This window comes from Rhineura floridana, chromosome 6, assembly GCF_030035675.1.
Source record: "Rhineura floridana isolate rRhiFlo1 chromosome 6, rRhiFlo1.hap2, whole genome shotgun sequence".
Taxonomy (NCBI): domain Eukaryota; kingdom Metazoa; phylum Chordata; class Lepidosauria; order Squamata; family Rhineuridae; genus Rhineura; species Rhineura floridana.
Window position 1 is genome coordinate 55,142,344 of NC_084485.1, and position 27,279 is coordinate 55,169,622.

The 27,279-nt window shown below is 41.3% G+C and overlaps 1 long non-coding RNA gene across 2 annotated transcripts; it reads right to left on the reverse strand.

Annotated features, from left to right (window-relative positions):
• Positions 1-224: 224 nt before the first annotated feature.
• LOC133386642 (uncharacterized) lies at positions 225-26,672 on the reverse strand. 2 transcript variants are annotated; one of them, XR_009763225.1, is made up of 3 exons: positions 26,607-26,672; positions 834-950; positions 225-355 (listed from the first exon to the last, which is right to left on the reverse strand). It is a non-coding gene; the product is annotated as an uncharacterized LOC133386642 (long non-coding RNA). The 2 variants fall into 2 exon arrangements; XR_009763226.1 differs by lacking the exon at positions 225-355 and adding an exon at positions 471-590.
• Positions 26,673-27,279: the final 607 nt, after the last annotated feature.

Genomic DNA, 27,279 nt, shown 5'->3' on the forward strand with positions numbered 1-27,279 from the left:
GATGTTTTACCTTCGGTGATTTACCACTTCAAAAACTGTTGAAAGGCAGGATTTTTTTTAAGTGCTGTAAATAATGCCTGTGTGAAAAGGAATGACAGAATGATTGCAATCCTTGTACAAATATTGGTTGTATTCTAAAATATTTGTCAGTACTATCTGAAAGCAGCCAAGTGCAATCGTGGAATATCATCAGTTTCCTCAACCCTGGCCATGTCTTCCTCTTTCCATTGTGTGGCAGAACTACTATCCAGGGTCTGTTAAAGTCCATTCACCTTCTCTCTGTGGTATGAATGAGTTGTTTTGCATTCCCAGTCACACCCAGTACTAGGAAGCATTTCTCTCCAAACTTCACTGTCTGTAGTGGAGAAAATAGACAACAAGGTTTTCAGGCAGCAACAGCTTTGTTTAATCATGTTCATGAGTTGAATTTGACCAGCGGCAAGGTAACTCAATTGCAATTGATGCGGGCATCCTTAGATCCACTTTGTCCATTTGTATGTTGATGCCCAGATCAATAAATCACCCCATCTCTCCATTTCCCCATGATTAGTGAGAGGAATGGCATTGACTGCTACAAATGCCAACAATTCCTAGAAGGAAACAAATGAAGAAAAGCAGTGACATTTGTCTAACGCCAGTCCAAGAAGAACCATGCCTGAGCAGGTGAGCTTTGTGACTGGAAAGGTAGATCAGGCTGCAAGGACAAAGGCACCATTTTCTATAGAGAAAACTCAGTGCTGGCCATCATTTTCAGAAGCAGACAGAACATCAAATTATTTTACTCCATTAATGGATGCTTTTTGAAAAACTTTACCATGATAGATCTTTGATACCTTTTACTTTTTTAATGTCTTTGGAATGTTCACTTTGCTGCTGTATTTCAAGGGAAAGGTTGAGTAGAACAAGGCTCTCTTCAGTCAAGTTTTGGCTGCTCCATGGACAGGGCCTCACTGTCAAACGACACAAAATGGCAGGAGATTGATGTCAGATCTCTCACTGAAGTTTTTTAAGCTTTTTTAAAAAAGTGATTGGATCCAAACCAGCTCATGGCCATACTGCTGCATGGGGGTCAACCTTTTCCCTGTCCCTGAAATTTTGATCTGCCCCACAGGGGGAAACATTCAGGCATAAGACATGTTCACCCACACGACAAATATCAGCTTTGGATGAGAATGGTTTTTGATTTACAAAGCAGAGTGGGGTGACTGGTTAACTTCCCCCTTTAAGAACATAAGAAGAGCCCTGCTGGCTCAGAGCTTAGAAGATTACTTTTAAAAAGTAATAAATTACAGTTACAATTACATGGCCCAAAAAGTAGTAATGGCCGTTACAATTGCAATTGCTCTGAAAGTAATTGATTACTTTTTCTCAAAAGTAGTCACTACAGTTACATTTCAGTTACTTTAAAAAAACAGCTACAACGTGCTGGCCTTGGCTGCTGCACATCTAACTAGCCTAAAACAACATTAAAAATAAACACACACATACAGAGGTAGTAGAATAATTCTTTTTATCCATAAAATAGCAATGGTGGTCTCTCTGCTGGTAAGGGAGGTAGAATGGGAGGCAGAGGCCACTACTCAGATCTTTGCATGTCAAACCAAGTGCAACCCCCTCCCCCACTCAGCCAGCAAGCAAAATCTTTCTCACTTAACCACCTCCCGGACCCTGCCCTGCCACCAAGTAAGGGACACTCATCCACGCAAACATTTTCCCCTGAGATGCAAAAAAAAGTTAAAATACTGCAAATGCAGCATAGTAGCCAAACAAGGTGGTAGAGACCACTTTGTGAGCCAAGTGCAAACACGGTATTCACACACTCACTCACTCACACACATACACATTGACATCTTTCACCTCCACAGTTAACATAAGAACATAAGAAGAGCCTTCTGGATCAGGCCAGTGGCCCATCTAGTCCAGCATCCTGTTCTCACAGTGGCCAACCAGGTGCCTGGGGGAAGCCCGCAAGCAGGACCCGAGTGCAAGAACACTCTTCCCTCCTGAGGCTTCCGGCAACTGGTTTTCAGAAGCATGCTGCCTCTGACTAGGGTGGCACAGCACAGCCATCATGGCTAGTACCCATTGATAGCCCTGTCCTCCATGAATTTGTCTAATCTTCTTTTAAAGCCATCCAAGCTGGTGGCCATTACTGCATCTTGTGGGAGCAAATTCCATAGTTTAACTATGCGCTGAGTAAAGAAGTACTTCCTTTTGTCTGTCCTGAATCTTCCAACATTCAGCTTCTTTGAATGTCCATGAGTTCTAGTATTATGAGAGAGGGAGAAGAACTTTTCTCTATCCACTTTCTCAATGCCATGCATAATTTTATACACTTCTATCATGTCTCCTCTGACCCGCCTTTTCTCTAAACTAAAAAGCCCCAAATGCTGCAACCTTTCCTCGTAAGGGAGTCGCTCCATCCCCTTGATCATTCTGGTTGCCCTCTTCTGAACCTTTTCCAACTCTAGAATATCCTTTTTGAGATGAGGTGACCAGAACTGTACACAGTATTCCAAATGCGGCCGCACCATAGATTTATACAATGGCATTATGATATCGGCTGTTTTATTTTCAATACCTTTCCTAATTATCGCTAGCATGGAATTTGCCTTTTTCACAGCTGCCGCACACTGGGTCGACATTTTCGTCGTGCTGTCCACTACAACCCCGAGGTCTCTCTCCTGGTCGGTCACCGCCAGTTCAGACCCCATGAGCGTATAAGTGAAATTCAGATTTTTTGCTCCAATATGCATAATTTTACACTTGTTTATATTGAATTGCATTTGCCATTTTTCCGCCCATTCACTCAGTTTGGAGAGGTCTTTTTGGAGCTCTTCGCAATCCCTTTTTGTTTTAACAACCCTGAACAATTTAGTGTCATCAGCAAACTTGGCCACTTCACTGCTCACTCCTAATTCTAGGTCATTAATGAACAAGTTGAAAAGTACAGGTCCCAATACCGATCCTTGAGGGACTCCACTTTCTACAGCCCTCCATTGGGAGAACTGTCCGTTTATTCCTACTCTCTGCTTTCTGCTTCTTAACCAATTCCTTATCCACAAGAGGACCTCTCCTCTTAGTCCATGACTGCTAAGCTTCCTCAGAAGCCTTTGGTGAGGTACCTTGTCAAACGCTTTTTGAAAGTCTAAATACACTATGTCCACTGGATCACCTCTATCTATATGCTTGTTGACACTCTCAAAGAATTCTAATAGGTTACTGAGACAGGACTTTCCCTTGCAGAAGCCATGCTGGCTCTGCTTCAGCAAGGCTTGTTCTTCTATGTGCTTAGTTAATCTAGCTTTAATAATACTTTCTACCAGTTTTCCAGGGACAGAGGTTAAGCTAACTGGCCTGTAATTTCCGGGATCCCCTCTGGATCCCTTTTTGAAGATTGGCGTTACATTTGCCACTTTCCAGTCCTCAGGAACAGAGGAGGACCCAAGGGACAAGTTACATATTTTAGTTAGCAGATCAGCAATTTCACCTTTGAGTTCTTTGAGAACTCTCGGGTGGATGCCATCCGGGCCCGGTGATTTGTCAGTTTTTATATTGTCCATTAAGCTTAGAACTTCCTCTCTCGTTACCACTATTTGTCTCAGTTCCTCAGAATCCCTTCCTGCAAATGTTAGTTCAGGTGCAGGGATCTGCCCTATATCTTCCACTGTGAAGACAGATGCAAAGAATTCATTTAGCTTCTCTGCAATCTCCTTATCGTTCTTTAGTACACCTTTGACTCCCTTATCATCCAAGGGTCCAATTGTCTCCCTAGATGGTCTCCTGCTTTGAAAGTATTTATAGAATTTTTTGTTGTTGGTTTTTATGTTCTTAGCAATGTGCTCCTCAAATTCTTTTTTAGCATCCCTTATTGTCTTCTTGCATTTCTTTTCCAGAGTTTGTGTTCTTTTTTATTTTCTTCATTCGGACAAGACTTCCATTTTCTGAAGGAAGACTTTTTGCCTCTAAGAGCTTCCTTGACTTTGCTCGTTAACCATGCTGGCATCTTCTTGGCCCTGGTGGTACCTTTTCTGATCTGCGGTATGCACTCCAGTTGAGCTTCTAATATAGTGTTTTTAAACAACTTCCAAGCATTTTCGAGTGATGTGACCCTCTGGACTTTGTTTTTCAGCTTTCTTTTTACCAATCCCCTCATTTTTGTGAAGTTTCCTCTTTTGAAGTCAAATGTGACCGTGTTGGATTTTCTTGGCAATTGGCCAGTTACATGTATGTTTAATTTAATAGCACTGTGGTCACTGCTCCCAATCGGTTCAACAACACATACATCTCGCACCAGGTCCCGGTCCCCACTGAGGATTAAGTCCAGGGTTGCCGTCCCTCTGGTCGGTTCCATGACCAACTGGTCTAGGGAATAGTCATTTAGAATATCTAGAAACTTTGCTTCTTTGTCATGACTGGAACACATATGCAGCCAGTCTATGTCCGGGTAGTTGAAGTCACCCATTACTACCACATTTCCTAGTTCTTTATCTCCACTCTGCTGCTGCCTCCTTCTTGGGCATTACTTGGGAGGGGGGAAGCAGGGGAAGCTCCTCTGCTTTGTGGATGAAAATCATGTGCCTCAAACTGGGCTTCTGTGCAGCATCTCTCTTCCCTCGTGCTCTGTGGGTGGGTAGGAGGCAATGAGGGAGGAGGTGGAGAACGAGATTGGGGTGGAGTGGAGAAAACAATTGTTTTAAAAAATGGATGGCAGTGGAGAAGAATGGAGCGGAGGGAGAAAGGAGCCAGAGGGCAAGAACATGGATAAAGGAGGAGAAGGAGGCAGCAGCGGAATGAAGATAAAGAATTGTGGAGGTGAAAGATGACTCTGTGTGTGTGTGTGAATACTGTGTTTACACTTGGCACACAAAGCAGCCTCTGCTGCCCGTCCTGCTGCTTTGCTGCATTTGAAGTATTTTAACTATTTTGCATCTCAGGGGAAAATGTTTGCTTGGGTGGGTGTCCCTTAAATGGGGGCAGGGCAGGGTCCAGGAGGTGGTTAAGTGAGAAAGATTATACTTGCTGGCTGTGTGTGTGTGTGTGGAGGGTTACACTTGGTTTGACATGCAAGATCTGAGTAGTGGCCTCTGCCTTCCTTCCCCACCTCCTTTACCAGCGGAGAGACCACCATTGCTATCTTATGGATAAAAAGTATTATTCTACTACCTCTCAGTGTGTGTGTGTTTGTTTTTAATGTTGTTTTAGGCGACTTAGATGTACAGCAGCCAAGGCCAGCACCTTGTAGGCACTCTGGGTTTTTTAAAGTAACTTAAGTGTAATTGTAGTGATTATTTTTGAATAACAGTAAAGTAATCAATTTGTTTCAGAACAATTGTAATTGTAATGGTAATTTATTCCTTTTTGGGGTCATGTAATAGTAATTGGAATTTATTCCTTTTTAAAAGTAATCTTCCAAGCTCTGGTAGTGTGGCCCCTCTTGAAGAGGCCCTCCCTGGATCCACAGGTTTTAGAAAGCTCCTATTCAGTCTCTAATATTCTTTTCCTGGGCAAGGTGATTGAGAGGGTAGTGGCTGACCAGCTGCTGGTATGCCTGGAGGAAGCAGACAATCTAGTCCATTCCAGACTGGTTTCAGGCCTGGTTTTGGCATTGAAACACCTTGGTAACCCTGATTGGTTGTTTCTGTTGGGAAAAAGATAGGTGGTGTGAGACCTTGTTGGTTCTTCTTGACCTCTCATCATTTGACATTATCGGCCATGGTGTCCTTCTGGAGCAACTCAGGAGGAGTGGGAATTGGAGGCACTGCATTTAAGTAGTTCAGCTCCTACCAGCAGGGCTGCTATCAGAAAGTAGCACAAGGAGACTGCAAGGGTCCATTCTGTCTTCTATACTGTTCAGCATCTATATGACACCATTGGGAGCTGTCATCTGGGGATTTGGAGCACAGGGCCATCAGTATGCTGATGACATGCAGCTCTGTCTCTCCATTCCATCACAATCAGGAGAGGCTGTAAAGGTGTTAGACCAGTGTCTGGAAGCATTGATGGGCTGGATGGAGGCCAATAAACGGAGACCAAATCCTGATAAAATAAAAGTGCTACAGGGAGTTCCCAGGTCTGGGAATTAGGTGCACAACCTGTTCTTGGAAGGGTTGCACTCCCCCTGAAGGAACAGTTGGTAGACTGGAAGTACTCCTGGATTCCAACTTGTTACTGGAGTCTCAGGTGTCTTTTGTGGCTAGCAGTTCTTACACCCAACTATAGCTGGTTCACCAGCTATGACTGTTTCTGGATTGGAATAGCCTGGGTTCAATTGTCCATGCTCTGGTGACCTCCCACCTTGACTACTGCAATGTACTCTATGTGGGGCTACCCTTGAAGACAGTCTGGAAGCTGCAACTAGTGCACAATGCAACTGCTAAGCTGGTGAATAAGGCAGCCCAATGAAACCATGTGTCACGGGTCCTTAGATGCACTTGCTGCCAGTGAGCTACCAGGTCCAGTTCAAGGTACTGGTATTTTATTTATTTATTTATTTATTTATTTATTACATTTATATACCGCCCCATAGCCAAAGCTCTCTGGGCTGTTTACGGCAATTAAAAACAATTTATTTATTTATTTATTATTTTATTTATACCCCACCCTTCCTTCCAGCAGGAGCCCAGGGCGGCAAACAGAAACACTAAAAACACTTTAAAACATCATAAAAAGACCTTAAAATACATTAAAAAAACAACATTAAAAACATTTTAAAAAAACTTTAAAAACATCTTTTTTTTAAAAAGGGTTAAAGATATTAAAAGACATATTAAAAGCAATTCTAACACAGACACAGACTGGGATAGGTCTCAACTTAAAAGGCTTGTTGGAAGAGGAAAGTCTTCAAAAGGCGCTGAGAAGATAGCAGAGATGGCGCCAGCCTAATATTTAAGGGGAGGGAATTCCACAGGGTAGGTGCTGCCACACTAAAGGTCCATTTCCTACATTGTACAGAACAAACCTCCTGATAAGATGGTATCTGCAGGAGGCCCTCACCTGCAGAGTGCAGTGATTGGCTGGATATATAAGGGGTAAGACGGTCTTTCAGGTATCCTGGTCCCGAGCTGTATAGGACTTCGTACATCAAAACTAGAACCTTGAACTTGGCCCAGTAGCAAATGGGCAGCCAGTACAGTTCTTTTAGCAGCAGGGTGACATGTTGGTGATACCCTGCCCCAGTGAGCAGTCTCGCCGCTGCATTTTGCAATAGCTGCAGCTTCCAGACCAACCTCAAGGGCAGCCCCACATAGAGCGCATTACAGTAATCCAGCCTAGAGGTTACCAGTGCGTGGACAACAGTGGTCAGGCTATCCCGGTCCAGAAACAGCCGCAGCTGTCTTATCAGCCGAAGCTGGTAAAAGGCACTCCTAGCCACAGAGGTCACCTGGGCCTCTAGCGACAAAGATGGATCCAGGAGCACCCCCAGACTACAGACCTGCTCTTTCAGAGGGAGTACAATCCCATCCAAAGCAGGCAACTGACCAATTATCCGAACTCGGGAACCACCAACCCACAGTGCCTCCATCTTGCTAGGATTCAGACACAGTTTATTGGCCCTCATCCAGCCCACCACCGAGTTCAAGCACTGGTCCAGGGCTTGCACGGCCTCTCCTGATTCAGATGTTACAGAGAAATAGAGCTGAGTGTCGTCAGCATATTGCTGACACCTTGCCCCAAATCTCATGATGACTGCTCCCAAGGGCTTCATATAGATGTTAAACAACATGGGAGACAAGATGGTACCCTGCGGCACCCCACATCACAACTGCCAGGGGGCCGAAAGACAGTCACCCAATGCTATTCACTGAGAGTGACCTTGGAGATAGGATCGGAACCACTGGAAAACAGTTCCTCCAATACCCATCTCACCAAGTCGGCCCAGAAGGATACCATGGTCAATGGTATCAAAAGCCGCTAAGAGTTCAAGTAAGAATAACAGGATCACACTCCCCCTGTCCTTCTCCCAATAAAGGTCATCCATCAAGGCAACCAAGGCCAATTCAGTCCCAATAAAACAATAAAAACAAATTTTAAAATACAAAAAACAATTTAAAAACAAAATTAAAAATAAATAAAAACAATTTAAAAACACATGCTAAAATGCCTGGGAGAAGAGGAAAGTCTTGACCTGGCGCCGAAAAGATAACAATGTTGGCACCAGGCACACCTCGTCGTTATACTAGCATACAAAGTCCTAAATGGCTTGGGGTTCAAGTACCCAAAAGAGTGCCTTCCCCAATATCAACCACTCAGGCCCTACAATCAGCAGGGCAGGCACTGCTGGGGGTGCCACAACTGGGGGTTGCCCAGTTGGTGATGACCCATAACAGGGCCTTCTTGGTGGTAGTTTCCCATTTGTGGAATGGATCAGTCTCCCTCATTATTAACTTTTACTCATTATTAACTTTTAGGAAAATTTAACAAACATCCTGTTTACCCATGCATTTGATGGTTGAAAGAACTATTCCTGGCCACCCTGAAATTATTAGTTTTAAGAGTAGATGATTGCTTTTAGGATGTTGTTTTTAAGGGGGGAGCTAGAAATTTTAATTGTATTGTCTTAGTATTGGCATGTTTACTGCCCTGGACTCCTTTGGAGGAAGGTTGGGATATAGATTTAATAAATAAAATAAAATAAATAAAATCTAGTCCAGCATCCTGTTTCCAACCGTGGCCGACCAGATGCCTATTGGAAACCCACAAGCAAGACATGAGGGCAATAGCCCTCTCCCACTGTTGGTCCCCAGTGACTGGGATTCAGAGGCATACTGCTATGATCCTGGAGGTAGCATCTAGCCATCATGACTCATAGCCACTGAGTGTTATGTCCGTAACTTGATTTTAAGCTTTAAAAAACACTGTGGAAGATCCAATCACATGTCTTCTGCCATCTCATTTAGCTTAGTCCTTAGAAATGTCATGTTCCAAGCAGAAAGGCAAACTTGTTAAATCTGTCTAGACTCGGCTATGAACATGCCTGGGGATTTTTTTTCTTCTGACTTTATGAGGACTGGCTTCAAGAAATCTCTAATTACTAAGTCAAAATAGTCTTATACCTGACCTCTGGTATATCTCTGACCCAGTTTTTTATAACTGTATAATGCTGTTAATATTTGCCCAAATGTTCCCAAACATCTACATTTATTTATAGAATAAAGGGAATATTTATCTTGATGTAGGACAAGGGCACCAGGCCATAAAAATTCACCACCACCATACTGCTCAGATATGACTGTGAAGAACAGATGCCCTTGTTCTGGAAACAATTTCCATAATGCACTTGCAAGCCATGAGGTCGTGTCATTACTGATCTAGAATGTGATGTTTCCCTCATTGACTTTCTATCTGCTGTTTTGAATTAGACTCTAACCTACTCTAAGTTTTTCTTGAAATAGATAATTGTACTGTGTGTATATGTGGCAACCAAACTAACAGAATCTGCAACTCTTTACCATGCTCTGTTGAGTCAGGCAATGACACGGTCCAAACACCTGCCAAATTATATTTGATTAAATGCAGGGGGTTTGTTCATTGTAAAAGTACAATGAAAAGCAACATTAATTCCTCCATTAGGAGTTGGATGCATCTCTTGTTTCCAGAATGAGCAGTATTACTGCTGGGGTGCTAATTATTTTAGTTGCATGCAAAAATGATCCAATATTTATCTGGGGTGACTTGCTAACCCTTTCTTTCTGCCTCACCACATATATTGCTGTGCTCTCATACTTTGGAATGCTGCATTTTCAGATCAGAACAAAATCATCCTTAAGTAACTTAAATATGGTATAGAAGAGATCTAGAGTCTAGACGAAAGAGTTACAGATCAGTATCCTAAATGCTGCTCCAGTTATCTCCATGAGGAGTAAAACATTTGAGGTTATATCCAATGTAGTTCTAACTCAGGTTCACATCAGCACAAGGCAGTGGTAGCTGGTGGCTCCATGTCAGTGGGGCAGTGGAATCTGCTCCGGGATTTAGTCTGAACTTTTGATGAGCTGTGCTGAAGTGGGTGAGAGTGGGTTTCAGCACCTTGGACAGCTCCTTGAAAGTTTGGACTAAAACACAGAGCGGATTCCATTATCCTACTGACATAGAGCCACCAGCTGCCACTGGCACAAGGATTACCACTAGAGCAATGGAACTTTCCACCCTTTCCTCCCCCCATGCACTCCCTAAATATGTTCTAGAAGTTCCCCCAACCCTCCACAACAGAGTTGTGGAGGGCATGGGGCATGCATGGGCGGAGGGGACTGTCCCGTTGCACTAGCAGTAATCCTTGTGCTGACAGGACAAGTTAGTTGAATACCATTGCATTTTTTCTCCACAACTACCCCCAAGCAAATTCCTTGCTGCAGCCTTAATGGCATCCGTTCCACTAAGTTTCCACTAGGCACCCCTGCTGTAATGGAAACTAAGTATTCTTGAGGGCTTTTTCCTGCTCCCTTCCAGGGATTTGCCTAAAGCTGCAGTGCATGTGGACTTTCAAATCTCTAGAGTTCTCACAAGCGAACTATGCTAATGATAAACAACCACATGACCATAATTATAGAGGATATGTGGAATCCCTACAGGGACATAGCTGGTTAATCCATGCTGGTTCCTATGTGGGCTGTCCTGTTTATTACAAAGAGCTTTTCCGCTAAATACAAAGAAAGCTTCCACTGAATTAGATTGTTATATTTTAGGGCATTTTTTCTCCCCCAGAATACAAGAGAGGCTTTTGTTATGACACCTTTAAACATATAACCAAAGTTAAAATTACTCCCTGCAGTATTAGTGCAACATGTTTATGAACTGTGTCTCCTTCATTGTCCTCAACGAATGCAAGAGGGAATGTCAAAGGTTTCGTAAGCCGTTTGATTTCAGTTAGCAATAAATATATATCTGTTTGCTCCTTCTGTTTCCAGTTGGATAATAGCAATCAGACCTGCATAGCATGCGCTAAATACAGCAAACTCCCAGGCCACTGATAGAGAGAAAGAATTGGAGAATTACCCAGCAGGAGAAAGGAGATGTAATTTAAGGGTCCAATGGGAAGAAAAGCCAACAGGAGAATGTTGTGTTTATATATAGAATCGCATATATGATTTTGTAAACTCTTCAGCTGATCCATGGAGTGAGAACACAGAGTTATATTAACTCTGGAAGGGACTTTAAAGAAAACAAGTTCCAAAGGTATATTTTAAATTGTATCTTCTTTCTTCTTTTACTTTTTTTTAAATTGGGAAAAAATCATTACTGACATAAAATTAACTCATCAGTTTAATTAGCAAAGTGGAAAATAAGCAGGAATAAGAGAAATTGTTTGGAAACGTATATGTTACTTTTCTTTATAAAATAAGCTCAAAAGTGGTTATGCACAGGGCCGTCAACTAGGGTTGCCAGGTATCTGTTTTTTGCCCAGAGACTCGGGTTTTGGGGGGTCCTTTCTGGGTCTCCAGGGGAGTCACCCCAATCTCTGGACTCTTAGCTTTCATTTAAAAAAAAATAAGTTTCTAGGTGGTCTGGTTTAAGAGATATACACCAAAATGTCAGCCTCCCCCCCACCTGCAACTTCTGTTAGAAATATGCTGCTTTAATCCCCAACCTTTCAGGTCTTTAGCCAATAAGTAAAATCAGGGTTGTGATTGACAAGAGATTTGCTGACCTCCAGGCAATAGCTAGAACCTATTGCACATCCTGAAAAGAGTTTCCTTTCCCTGCTTGTCTGCACATCAGAAGTTGAGTGAGTGTATAACTTGCAGCAGCAGCAGCAATATTACCTTTCTATAATAATATAGCAGGAAATCTAGAATTGAAGATCACAGCAGGATCTTAGTAGGAATGCACAGTAAACTATCTCAGTTGTGGTTATAATAAAAGTGTACATGCAGGGTTTTTTTAATTACTTGCAAAAATAGCATATTATACATTTTATTTTTCAAATAATTTTTGAACAGAAATTTGAAAAAGCATACATGCTACAGCTCATGATGCCATTACAACGTGTTATACTTTCCTAATTATAAGGAGTCAAAGAAGTTTAAATTTTCCTGGGCTGTTGAAGAGGGCAGTTTATTTGTCTAATTCATAGCCTGTTTTGAAAACTTTCCCACTATGAAGCTTTAATCCTATACTCACTTTTCTGGGAATAAAGCAGCAATGCTAATCCCACATACCTGGGAGTAAACCCGATTGAATTCAGTAGGACTTACTTTTGAGTAGATATGATTAGGATTGTGCTGTAAATCAATGAGACATTTGAGTGAACATAGCAAAAGATTGTGTTTGTTTTATGAATCTCTCTCTCCCCCTCCAATCCTTTTTCTTTTTAAGCAATTGGGCAGGGCTTACTTAGGTGTCACTGCTTTTATTTGGTAGGAAACTAATACTGATTTTATGTTTTAAAAAATATTCTTCAATGATCAACTGGTTTTGACAATAAACTATTATATGGGCTTTATGTATTTTTACATCTCCAGTGTGTGTGTATAGAATCTTTCCAACAACCATATGAGGTACCGTTGGAAACAAGGCAGCTCACAACAAGAGATAAATCCATTTAAAATCCAATAACCATAAAACAAGCATAGAACAGTTGCAAAAGAGCTTAAAGTGGCATGATTCTGAATTTTCGGCTGGGTGAGTGAAGTTTGTTATCACTTGAGGTTGCAGTCCTGTGCGTGCTTCCCTGTTTGAGTAAGCCCCATTGAATACATTGGGACTTGCTTCTGAGTAAACCTGCATAGGATTGCACTTTAAATATCTTTACAGATTGTGTAAATAACGAACATCTTTGACATTCATGCTTATATAAATATTTCTTCACACTATGTCTTGATATGTATCTGCTTTCATACTATGGTTGTAAATTATTATTTACAAATTATTATTTCCTCTACATTTTAAGTGTGTCGTCCTTCCTTGGGCTAGTCATGGCTCCCCTCTTTTGTTTTCATCCTGAGGGGCAGATTAGGCTGAGAGATGATGCGTAGCCCATGGTCACCCAGTAAACTTTATAGCTTATCTCCATTCAAAAAAAAATAATTAAAATGATTTACATGCAGGCAAAGTTTATAAAGTAGATCCACACAATACATTTAAAGCACATCCAACTCCCATTTAAAGCACATGACTTCCCCCAAAGAATCCTGAGAAGTGTAGTTTCCCCCTCACAGTTATAGTTCCCACCACTCCTAACAAACTGCAGTTCCCATGATTCTGTGGTGGGATTCACGTGCCTCAAATGTTTAATGTACTTTAAGTGAATGGTATGCATCTGCCCTAGGTATGCTGTGCATTCATTAGTGAATTGAAAAGAACAATTTTAAAAGATACTTTTTTAAACAGGGGAAGGGCTGTAGCTCAGTGGTAGGGCACATGCTTTGCATGCAAAGGTCCAAAATTCAATCCCTGGAAAAGACTATTGCCTGGAAGCCTGGAGAGCCAATGCCAGTCCATGTCATCAGTATTGAACTAGATAGTACCAAATGGCTTGAGTCGGTATATGGCAGATTCCTTTGCTCCTAAAAGAGGAAAGAGACCCAAGGGCCACAGTGACTCCAAAATGTATTTATGTATTTTACTTACAACTTTTGTATACTACTTCAGGATTGTAAATAAAAAACCAAAAACCCTCAAAGTGGTTTACAGAAGGAATTAAAACAATAAAATTATTAGCAAAAACAGTTTAAAATTGGTATTTAAAAACATTCAAAATAATAAAACCAACAATGAGTTAAAAACAGATAAAAAGCATAATCGCTTCTACATGCCTGGATAAGCTTGCCTAAACAAAAAATGTTTTTAGCAGGTGCCAAAAAGAGTACAATAAAGGTACCTGCCTAATGTCAATAAAGATTCATTTAATATATAAAACAGATCAAATATTAAAATCCAAACCAAATTAACTAAAAACAGTTACACACAGTAAAACGAACAGCAGGATAAAAGCAATTCAACTATAAAAGCATGGGAGAAAAAACTTTAATGCCAACTAAAAGCTAGGCAAAAAGAAAGTATTGTCAGATCCCTTAAAGTGCAAAAAAACAGGAAATCAATCAAACCTCTCAAGGGAATTTGACCAGCTGGGTACCATATCAGAAAAGGCCCTGTCTCACAACCAGCCATGGTTCTGAAAGCAGTGAGATGCTCAGCGGAACCTCTGATGCTGAAAATAGTGGGCAAGCAGAATCAAATCTCCTATCCCAAATATTTTAGGACTTTGTAAGTAATCATCAGCACTTTGAATGGAGCTCAGAAACAAACTGGGGACTAGTGCATATGAAGCAAAACTGGGATAACAAGGTCAGTAAAGCAGGCTGCAGAAATCTACCTTACCAGCTTTGCATCAGCTAAAGCTTCCAAAATGTTTCAGTGGCAGCTTACATAGGGCATGATAAATTAATTCATTCTGGATGTGACCAGAGTACTGTATGTATAACAGTGGCTAGATCTGCTTTATCTAGGAAGGGGCGCAGGTTGCACACCAGCTGATTAAGCTAGGCGAACAGCCTTCTAGCTAAGCAGCCACCTGAGCAAGGCTATCTCCAAATGCGCTGAGATGAATGAGCTTTTCAGATTATTCAAAACCAGCTGATGGAGGTGAAAACTGCAGATTAGAAAACCTAATCTATTCCCATGGCAAACTGTTCTAAGGCACAGTCACTGATAGTAGCAGGAAATCTCCATATCATGCCCAACGCCTACATTTAGCTAGTGAATATTATCTGGATTTTTCTGACTGCCAGATGTCAAATGACTGGCCTTTCGTGCTTAGAAGTAAGGAATTGTAATTTTTTCTCCCCTGCCTACCCTACTTCGTATATCACTTAATGTAGGTATTCAGTCAGCGTCACTTTTTTCTCTCTCTCTTCAATTGAGCTATTTACAGGAGATTGTGACTCAAAAGCAGCCTATTTGCATTGTGAGAACTTAACTGGCTATTAGGCATGTAATCTGTTTAAGTGACCAGTTAAGAGAGTTAATAATATACTTCTCTGTTTCATCAGAAAAGATAATAATTGGTAATTTCTATTTATTTTGACCCCTATCTTTGTGTTAATAGCAGTAATTTTCTTCCAACATCAATTTGTTACCATGGTTATAGCATCTAATTCCAGGTCACTGGATACCTGTCACAGAGATAAGAGCAGATTTACTTGAATGCACCAGATTTCTGCACTCGTGGGATTACATAAACGGTAGGAAGTCCTGCCACCTAGATGTAGTTCTGCCAAATTTTGCCCTCCACTAATCAAATAAATAATCTGATAATTAAGTGACATCTGAAAATCAAATTACTGATTTTTTTTCTCTTTGATTACATCTAAAATTCCTTTTAGCCTCCCAAGATAAACCTGGTGTACAGACATTTTGCTCCAGCTGTTACCATATTCCAACAATGTTTAAAGGCCTCTCTTGCTTCCCAGACATTTGCCCCTTGAGCATCTCCCCTCCTTTTTCTCTCCCTTTCCCTATTGCATAGTAACCCTTTCCCTACTTTCTGCTTTTTATATTGCAAGCCTGCAAGCATAACTTGCTTATTTTATATTCTTCAGTCCCATGCTTAGGTCTTTGGAGCTGCAACTTTCCAGGGAGTAAGTCACAGTAGAAATATAGATTTGCTCCATTCCAGATGTAGGCTGCAATCCTGCAGACCCCTTTAAACTCAATAGGACTCATTTCTGAATAGACATGTATGGGGTTGCAATGTTAAGTCTTGCACAACTAGTAATGGTACTGGGTGGGAATGCACATTTCCATCTGTATCAGATTATGCAACCTAACATTTTAGATGCATATCTGCATTCATATCAACTTGGTGTGCATGAGCCTTCTTTGGCATGCAAATCTGCATGATGATGGATGATGATCTATCCTGCAAGAATTTCTTCTGAAATAGTCATTGTAAAGAACAATTTCACTACTTTTCAAACTATGACTCAGACAAAAAGGCTTTCTAATTGGACTTAGCCAAGTAAAAGATGTCAGAGGTGAAGCAACCCAACCCCTCTGTGGTATTAATATAGCCACTTCATGAGCATTGTTCATGTATAAGAATCTGGGCTTTTCTACATGATTCAGCAAAACATTGAACAGCCTCTCCTTTTGTATGAAATGAAGATGGACTGACTTCAAGTCGATACCGACTTATGGTGACTCTATGAATAGGGTTTTCATGGTAAGCGGTATTCAGAGGGGGTTTACTTACCTCCCTCTGAGGCTGAGAGGCAGTGACTGACCCAAGGTCACCCAGTGAGCTTCATGGCTGTGTGGGGATTCGAACCCTGGTCTCCCAGGTCGTAGTCCAACACCTTAACCACTAGCCTCCTATATTTCTCTTATAGCAAACAGGACAGGATACAGAAGGGGGAGGGATGCCTTGCTATGAAGCTTTGACCTTTTCAGTTTTACTTCTCGTTGATAAAATCAAAGAAATGAAATTGACAAAACTTTTCTCTTTTTAATCATCAAGGGAGAGTATGATGCAGTCCAGAGATGGAGAGTGCAAAGCATCTAGACAAATCACCCATTTAAAATGTCCAGGATGTTGGCTGAGCCATTGCAGTGGGAGTTGCTGGTATTTGCCAGTTTTTGTTTGTTTGGCTGGTAGGTTTAAAGCCCAGTTTTATGATACAGTGGGGAAGTAATCTGACTTTAAAGCTTAGAAAATAATGTCATAAGAAAACCTTGTATTGCTCATTTCTAGTTGTACCACATTGCACTGCCCAATAGGTGCACACAGTGCTTATATAACCCCAGTCAATTTAGCAATCATTGTAGCAATAGAGGCACTAGCAAAACAGGACAATGGTGTTTCCCAGAAATAGCATGTGTGTTTGGAATGCTGAGAAAATTGGATTTCCTTTCAAGAGAAACCTTATCTTGGGGAAATGTCTCGATCCCCTGCCATTAGTAATGGTTATATATTTTTGTGCTAAAAGTAATTATGTGGCAAGGTCTTCTGACTTGGCTAAAAGAAATGATGTTGGTGGCAAAAAAAAAATCCATTTGTCTTTAGAGAAGCCAAAATGTAAGAGTTTTCTGTTCCAATACTATTTATGTATTTATTAATTAAAAGTATAAATATTTTTATTTCTGCTTTTCCCTTCCACAAAGGCGGTATTTAAAGCTGCTTACAAATATAAAAGCAAACAAAAACTACAATGATCCAACCATTAAAACACAAGTGAACAAATTAAAAATAGCAATAGAAAGCAAAAACAGAAAGAGAATCACCAGGAATCAATCCATTAAACGGCAACAGAATCAAATATTTCCTTCTTTCACATAAACTGGGTTGAAATCTACCCTGGGGTCACTTGTCATTGCTCCTTTTCATTGCACTTTTCAGGGCAGAACTTACACCAAAGTAAACCTACACTATATTTCTTCTACAGTATTATCATCTGCACAGTAGTAAACGTCTGCCAATTTCAGCCTCTTACAGTTTTCATTCTGTAAATGAAAATTGCTGGGGGCAAAAAATGCCTCATGAAATCTATTGAAGCTTGCCATTAGGGTTCTTTTTTTGTCCCAGCTAATGTTAATGCATTGGGGTAAAAAAAAAGTCCCATGTAGTTCACAGTAACCAACCCAGAAAAGCAGATCAGTGCCCTTCTTCTGACATACTGCTCATGGCTTTATTTTGGGACACAGGGATATGGGAAGCTGCCTTATACCAAGTCAGAACATTGGTCCATCTAGCTCAGTATTGTCTACACTCACTGGCAGCAGCTCTCCAGAGTTTCAGGCAGGGGACATTCCCACCCCTACTGGAGATGCCTGGGACCTTCTGCATGCAAAGGAGATGTTCTCGCACTGAGCGATGGTCTTTCCTGACAAAGGGGTAGTGTTGCATCCTGGGACATTTGATTCTTGGAGCAGAATCAATGCTAGGAGTACCTGTTAACAACAATTAGTAGAGAGGAGGGGCTTTGTTAAGGGGGTGGTGACCAGGAGCTCCAAGCCCCAGGACTTGTACACTGAGCTCCAGATCACCTGCCCCTTCCCCCATTTTTAACCATACTTTCTTTACTTTGCTTTCAAGACCGTAAAGCACAGTGTCAGCAAAGCCTCAGGCTGCATACACACCACACACTATACATTTAAAGCTCATGACTTCCCCCAAAGAATCCTAGGGACTGTACTTTAGCCTTCACTGAGCCACAGTTCCCAGCACCCTTAACAAACTACAGTTCCCAGGATTCTTTGGGGGAAGTAATGTGCTTTAAATGTATGATGTGTACACAGCCATCTTAATTTGCCTAGAAGCAAATTTGTGTCATGCGCCCATGTCTTGAAACTTTGCAAGGAAGAATTTTTTTTTTAACGAAATTGCCCAGCATAAACTTCATATTTGAGTTTCCAAAACTTATTTTTACCTGCGCCATAAAGCATGGTCAGATCTTGAGTGTGTAAGCTAACTGTATGAAATTTTCTCCTCAGGATCATATTCAAGCAGTGTGGCAAAAATTTTCTCTTTGTGTCCATGAGATCCTTGCTGGCTTGAGGTGTAATTATGTTATTGCAGATTGAAACGAGTTTATGCAACATAATCCATCTTGATCAAAGCATGGAAATAATTGCAAATTCCAAGTCATTAACTGAAACTGTCTGCAAAAGTGATGAAACATTGTTTCATTCAGTGCACTACCAAGTTTGGTTGTTTTTGTTTTACAAGGTTATACGGTCAGGCTCTAAAGACTGTGGTTTTAGAATTTGTGCTGTCTCAAAAAAAGAGACAGAGAGAATTTTGCAAACGCCAGTCACACCAGTGGACAAGTCAAGGCTCTGTCATGTGCAACAAGCTATTGACACACAGCTCTTTAGAGGAACTATTCCATCCTGCCCAATCTAAACATGCCTTTCTAGCTCATCAGTATTGTAGCAGTTGCTCTGAATAATCTTATACTGGAAATGCAAATGAAAAGAATTGCCTTGCTGGATCAGACCAAGCAACCAATTAATCCAGCATTCTGTTCCCAACACTGGCCAGCTGGATGCTTCTGAGAAGCCCACATGCAGAACATGAAGGTAGCCTTTCCTTGTTCATCCCCAATATCTGTAATTCAGAGGTATGCTACCTCTTCATAAGAAGGTTCCATTTAGCTATTACAGTTTACAGGCCAATCCTCCACGAAGAATTTCAGGGAGCAAGGCTGGAAACCTGGGAGGACTACTTTTGTCTCTCCCAGTATGGGGCTTTTACAGCAGAAGCCATGAGTGTCTCGTGTTATAGGTTGCAATATCCATTATCCTGCTTCAGTCTGCTCAGCAAGAAAACAAGTTAGTAACATACTGTATGCTCAAGAAATATGAGAATATATAATACAGGTGGGGAACCTCTCACCCCCTGGATGTTGCTGGACTACAACTTCCATCACCTGTGACTGTTGTCCATGATGGTGATGGTTAAAGGAGGCCAACATCTGGAGGGTCACACAGGTTCTTAACTCTGGCTTATGGAGTGTGGATAGTGCCATCAACAGAACTCTTAGATAATCATGTAAACCCAAAAGCTCATAATGTTGACCACAGAACTTTTAAATAGGGAACCTGTAGCCCTCCAGATGTTATTGGACTCCCAATTCCCATCATAAATAAAGTTTCACAAAACAGTTTCAGGGCCTACCAACAGGCAAATATGGTTAATGTATTAATTACGTTAAGTTTTTACATTTGTTACAAATGTCACTGCCAAGTGTTGTATTATTTTAATCTTGTGTCGATTTTATATTTGATTGTATTGCTATCTGTTGTAAGTTGCTTTGGTGGTTTTATACAGAAAAATAATGTGGTGATAGTAGTATTAGTATTATTTCGGACCAATGGACTGACTCATCTTAATATGTGGGGTCAAGTTTCTTATATGTACCTGCCCTGCCATTAAGATCAACCTGCTTAAAGGTTTGCAGGCACAGGAGGCAGGGCCTTTTCAGAGATGGCCCCTTCATTGTGGGCCTCTCTCCCACAACAGGTTGGCCTTAAACAGATTTTAAAGACCTATCTGTTCAAATCCACCTTTAACTGAATAATGATGCTGATCTACATATCTAAGGACTTTTATTTAATCATTGCTGTGCCTACAACTTATTGCTCGCTTGGAGTATAATGTTATACTGAATTGCACTTTTTCTTTTAAATTATTTTATGATTTTGTCAATTGCCTTGAAAGGACTTCTTGTGTAGAAAATTGGTATTAAATGAATGAACAATTAATGTTGACGTCACATATATGATTGCTCTTTTTCGTGCTACTTCAGCTTCTGTTAATTCATCATGTTTTTCCACTGTCTAAACAACAAGCCTGAGAGATGGATGGACTGGCAGGACAATCCTATACATGCCTGTATTGGACTGTAGACACTCAGATTGTAGATATTCAGAAGTAAGTCCCACTGAATTCAGTGAAACTTACTCCCATGAAAGTGAGCATAGGATTGCAATCTTTAAATGTTCAATGTAGCACTTTCTGACCCAGGGTAAAGGAGTTTTGCCTGAACAACAAAGCTGCCATGGGGTGAGTTGATTTTGGATTTTATAGAAAACTAGAGAAAATGTCCCCAAATATAGACACATTTTTCAGCTGGGCAAGAAATAGCCACGTCCTGTTTGTTGCCACTGAAATACTCCCTCTATAATCATTTGGGTTTTTTTATGAGAACCATGTTATGATGCAATGGACAAAAGCAGTGCTTCCTCCATGACAGGTCTATTATGCCAAAGCTGGCAATGTCACTACTCCCCAGCAGGGAATCAGCTGCTGGTACAAGCTGTGTCATTCTGATGCACCCCGAAAAGCCGCACTTGTTTAATATGCTTGAGTTCTTCACAAGAACCAGCCAAGTCAGGACATGGCTTGGTCAAGGATAGCTTTTGTAGGGTGGGAGCAGAGATATACTGGAGCCAAGAGACCTTGCAAAAATTATCCTGGAATGGACTGGTAGCAGGAGGTCTTTATTATGGAAAGGTGACTTAAATAATTATTTAAATAATTGTTGAAAGATCTTCTAGTCAAGCTCTTTGTGCTGAAGCAAAATCTGTGGTTTGCCTAAATACGCCTAATAAATTAACCCTTATCTCATATACCGTATATATGCTACTTATGAATTGACACACTGAAGGCCTCTCCAGCTGTCCTTTTTATTATTCATTCAAGATGATCTGAGCTCATGATGTTCTCAGGGCAGTCATGTGTGATCTTGATTTCAATACCGTTTTATGCCTCCAAAAAAGCACTAGTCTGGAGGGCCCTAAAAGCTTACAGAATTTCAGCAGAAAATTACAGGATTTGCAATTTTTGGAAATGATCCTGCATGACCGCCCAAATAGCATCATGAGTATAAGTCATCATGAATGCACAATAAAAAGGATGTCCTAGAAGGGCACTAATAAGGGGTATAGTCATGCAGGGTCTCAGGGCGTCTTAGGCCTTTTACTTTGTTGCTGGCAGCGTTCCATCAGGGTCCCTATGTCTCCAGTATGCTACAAGCCAAACAGCATGAAAGGAGAGTGTGTTAGCCACTGAGAAGAGTCTTCTAACATGCTGCCTTGTCCTTTCCTGTGAATTGGAGTCAATCAGAGTGAACGGAGGTGAGTCAAATACTGAGAAGACTCTTCTCAGTAGCTAACATTCTCCTCTTTTATGCTTATTGATTCCTAAGCATTATCAAGGATCTCATTCTCAACCCCACAGCAAAAAAAAGAGGAGGGGGCATGGCTGTGATTAACATGAAGGGACCCTGCAGTTCTGAATTGGCCACTACACTCCTGGCTGTAATACTACAATATTCCTGGGGTGGGGTGGAGGGGTTCTATAGCTTTTGTTGTGCTATAGCACCTCCAGGCAACAATAATGCAGTAGCACTGGGGAAGTATCACAGAACAACTAATAAAGCAGAAGGATGTGTCAACTGCCCAGTATAAATCCACCACTAACGCACTCTTATTGTGTCAATAACATCTTGCAGAATGCTCGCCAAAAAAAAGTCTGGAGGGGCCCTCAGACTAATTCTATCTTGCAAAAATGATCAGACAACTATTTCAGGGATAGGGCTGGCCCTACCATTAGCCAGAGGGATGCATTTGGAGTGCCCTGAAAGTGCCTCATGACAAGTTGCTGCCGGAGTTTGTCCACCTTACTATGTACGAACTAAACAGATTCAGCTAAATCATCAGGGAAGCACAATCCTCGTCTTCATTTCAAATCCTGTTATAGGCCAGACTGCTTTGAAAAAATGTGTAACCCAGGGATGGGGAACTTGTGGCCCTCCAGATGTTGTTGGCTGGACTCAACTCCCATCAGCCCCTGCTCCTGCAAGCTTAACCAATAGTCAGGGACAATGTGAGTTGTATTGCAACAACATTTGGAGGGCCCCAGGTCCTCTGTCCCTGGGTTACACATTCTCTCCAACAGGTATGCTGGGATAGACAGTTAAAACACAGGCACAGGGTGAGATTGGGGTGATGGACTCAACTTTGTAGCCAGTGTTTGCAGTTTCGCTCATTGCCAGTTACTTGGTTCATTATTAAAAATAGTTCCCTGCTGGAGCAAGCTGCCTAGGGAGGCTGTGGGATTTCCTCCTTTTCAAAGTTTTTAAGTAAGGTTGGATAAGCATTGACATCAGTGCTTTAAGGAAGTCCTGCTTCAAGGCAGGAGGTTAATGAGACTTTTAAGACCCTTCCAGTCCTGTGATTCTGTGAAATAATCAGGCAGTGAAAGCAATGGTCTGGCAAAGATCATTTATTCTGCTGAGGTCTGTTCCATTGTCAACTCTCTTCCATGCAGCTTCAACATTCCTAGGCCTTCTCTCTCTCTCTCTCCCTCTCTGCCTGCTTCCCTCCCCCCCCCTCTCACACACGAATACTAGGATTCCCAGAATGATCTCATGTAAGTGTTAGAGTTTGGGGCATATGTATATATAGTGCAGAAATAACTGTTAGGACTGAGTGTTAAAAGAATAAAGAAACAAGGTTTATTACTACAAAGTCATACATGCTGAAGAAGCCATGCAGCTTCCACTCAGTGAGCCATTACTACCTAACTGAGAACAGACAGGAAGAGAAGGGAGGAGCAAAGCCTGCAAAAACAACAAACCCTTTAGAGGAGGAATCAGCAGAGGGGCGAACAGATTGCCTTTCTGTCTATAGTATCACCCTTCACTGGTTCAGGTCACTTGTGACATGCTTTGTGCTTTACTCCCAACAGTAAGCACATGAATTTGGCTGCATCACACCCTCCTTGAGTATTTTTTCCTGGCTGGCATGTGTCCTTGAACTCTGATCATGCTTCTTGCTTCCCTAGAGAGGGCTGTGTGAGTGTGTGTAAAACCCTTGCCTACTGTAGAAAAGGTTGAATTCACATTTGTCGTTCTGTCCACTTTTGCCTCTGGCGCCACTACCACTGGTATGTGACCCCCCAGAAGGTTGCACATCAGCCCCTTCATACAGTCCTGCTGCCCTTCCTGTCATTTGTATCAATCCCCTAAAATTTGAACCATTTTCTTTCTTGATTTCTGCTGCTCCACTAACAAAGTCATGTCAAAACCTTGCTCTTTCTAGAAGTAGTGTCTCATGAGCCTCTCCAAAAACAACAAGGATTTTAAGCATGTCCTTTTTCATAAAAATCCAGGGAAATGGATTGGTTCTCAAGTGAACTTTTGCCCAAATAATTGCATATTAGTCCCATGCAGGGGAGAACAAATTCTGGGGCGGGGGGTCTGGAAAATTTCAAGGTAGAATAAAGGGGAAATTCTTCACAGTGAGCATGATTAATCACTGGAACACTCTGCCCATGGGTGTGATGAATTCTCCATTCCTTGAACCATGTACATCAATATTGGTTTCTTTTCTTATCTATGATTAAACTTTTGCAAAACAAAACAGGGAATGTTTATGTATGTTCTTGAACACCCCTCAGGTGAATTATAAAATTAAATTACAGAGTTCTCTTTAAGTTACAAAAACATATCATATTGGTAGATAAACACATCAGGGGAAAGGTACAAATAAACGATGAACATGAACAGAGGAAATCGGGACAATAAGGGAGAGTGAAAAGACTCCGAAAGATAGAAGACAGAGCTGGTTCTGACATAATGCTAAACGATGGTTTAGCATTACAAAAATGCATTGTCCCTCTCATCTGGCACAACTGCAAGGAAGAGTTCAGAAGTTTCTGCTTCTGCAAGAGTGGTCAGGGTAGTGTGACAGTGTCACAGAGCTGTTCTCTTGACACTGGTGTTGTTTCCACTAGTCGAGGTGGGATAAGCCAGTGGCATGGTTGAGCTGCATGGGCGCACAAGTGGGCCCATCTGATGCTCCTGCCAGTGCCACTGCACAGCCCTGCCCTCGCTGTCTCAGGGCCCTTCTTAAATGGCAGCTTCCCATGCCTCTGGCAAACTACTTTGAGGATCTTTCAAAAGCAGTTTGGGATATGACAGCTGTGGGAAACCTGTGTCCCTACAACTACAGGTCCCATTAACCTTGACAGTAGACTAGGGATAGATGAGAAATTCAGTTCAGTTTGCACTTAAAGCCAAATTGATCAAATCTGCGCTTTCCAAAACAGCATGAGAACCAAAAGACAGCCATCCTTTGAAATTCACACTTATCTGAATTTTGCGATGCAGTTGTCCAACAAAGCAATATTTGCAAAACTGCATATATTAGGGGAAAGTGTGCATAAAAATGAATATATAGTGAAAATAACATACAAAAATGCATTATATTAGGAGAAATTGCTTTCAAAAATGTGTACAAAACAATACATATACTACAATAACTGTATTTAGTAGATGAAATTCACACTAAAATGCTGGAGAATTTTCATTCTTTTTTCAAAGCAAATTGCTACAGAAATGTGTGGAGAACCGAATTTAAGATTGGAAAAAATTGAGAAACCAAAATTGACAGATCCTTCCATTCCTGTCATTGAGCATGCTAGCTTTTGTAGCCCAGCAACATCTGGAGGCCCAGAGGTTTCTCACCCCTAGAATATGACATGGCAATATGTTGTGTGTGCCTGACATAGCTGCTTTGATATCCCAGCCTTTGAGAGTACATGATCACAAAACACCATGTGCTAGTGTGTGTTGCAGACAGCAGGAGACTCTTTTACATTGCCCTGGGGTGGGGCGAGGGGGATTAGTAAATGAAGTTTTGAAGGAGCAAAGCTTTCCCAGAGAACTGGATCCTTGTGATTATCTATTGTTATAACCAGCAAGGACAAAGGAAAATCATACGCACAATTGCCACATGGTTCTGTTTTCTTTCTGACACCTACCCGATCCTCTGGAACTAGAGCACTCTTTCTTCCCTTGTGGCACAAATCCCTAGAGGAGGCCCTGTTGTTGCTTTGTAATTCGTGAGATGAGTTAGAACTCATCCAGATGTTACGTGGGCAGAAATACCTATCTGAAGCGTAAAAGCCTGTAATTATACTTGCCAACCAGCCATTAAGAAAGAATTAAACGAAGAAATTATCCCCCATTCTTGTTTCACTACAATAGCAGCTTTGTAATACGCTTGTTTAAATTGGCTGGATTTAATTTCGCTTCTCTTGCTCCTAACACAGTGTGCAAGATCAGTTTGCTCCTTCAATAAGACCTTCAGAGCTGTCACGAGAAAAGCCAAGCTAGTTGGAAATTAGGCAAAAGCAAGAAAGTAAAACAAGACCTTTGCAAACAAAGAAGAGTGTGTCCTCATTTTCCCTGCTGCTAAAATATGTACACATATTGTTAAATACTGCCTACCCTAAGTGGTAAGAATTCCACCAACAAAGCTACAGGGTTTGGTTTCCTTCAGATGGGAGACAGAGCACTGGAAACCTATATCTGCAATCTGTTTTAAGTTACAAAGATAAAGCCTACTGGAAGTATAAGCTTGACACCTTATTTATTTTAGGCTTTTTAAAGGCCTAAAAAGGTCTTTACCTACTTTTTTTACTGTTTCTTTTAGCGGTTAGTCTGTGAATGTGTCCTTGGTTTTGGTATGGTCAGGTCGTGTTGCTTTATTTATTGTTATAAAATGTACATGTACTGCCTTCAAGACGATTCTGACTTGTAAACCACTTTGTGAAACTTCTGGTTTGAAAAGCAGTTCGCAAATTTTTACTTTATTTATTTATCTTATAAAGATTCCCCTCCACCACCACAAATAGGAAGGAAAGCTGCTGGTCTTGATCTTAAAGCAGATTCCCAAACCAACAGGATCTCCCACAGTCCCTTTGGCTGCTTCCAGTCCAGCTAAACTTTTTCTCTCCATCCCTGTCCCAACTCAGCTTCCCACTAGCTGAAGAGTGTCACCCTCCAAAGGCAAGGGAGAGAGAGCTCCAGTTATCAAGGAGCATTAATGTTCTTTTGTTATGTCCCTGACCACCCATTAGTTGTTTGATCATAGTAATCAAGGAAGCCAAATTTACAACAATATAAAACCTCCGCATTTGAGTTTGCTTTTCAAAAGGGTAGCATTTTACAGAGGACCAGGCAGGAAAGGGAATGTTATTACTCAGATAACTTCTATTAAAGTAATAAAATATTTGGCAATTAAACTAGTAGCAGTTACAACCCCACCAGGAAAGAAGAGATCCAGCAGGGCAGCCACAGAACATATTTCCCACTAACCTTTCATTACTGTAAGTGATGATATTGCATCCAAGTGCAGTGCTTTGCAAATCCAGTTCTTTTCCCAAAGGCCCAGGAAGCTAATGACTTTATATGCACATGAGATGCATTTAGGCACTCATGGAGCAATCAGTTTGTATCGAAACCTTTCTACATGTGACATGCAAATAGAACCTGAATGGCACAAGAGAAGGCTGTGTTACTTTTTTTACCATGTTGTTTTCTACAGAGTGGTGGTGGTGAGCCATAGCAATCCAGAAGGATCATAATCAAAGGTTTGTCTGTTTAATTCAAATAGGTTTTTGACAATGACCCCTTAAAGCTTTGGCTCCATACCTTATAGTCCCACACCTTCCAAAGCTGTCTTCTCTATTACTTTCTACCACCAGCATATAAACCAACCTGCTTCTAGGCTGTGTAAGCTTAACTCTGTCAACATTCTATCAAATGATAGCACGATCCTTAGCAATTAGCGTATTTGTGAACATTCCTTGACATCACAGCTGCTCAGCAAATGGCTGGGAGGAGTGAGTTTTGGGGAAGGGGTGGGTAAATAAAAAGCCACACAGCTACTATTAATTGGGGTAATCATCTAGTGCTCTTCCATATGGGCAGCATAAAAGCTGGAAAAATGTAATCCAAAACTCAATGAGGAAACCTTAGCTCATCTATA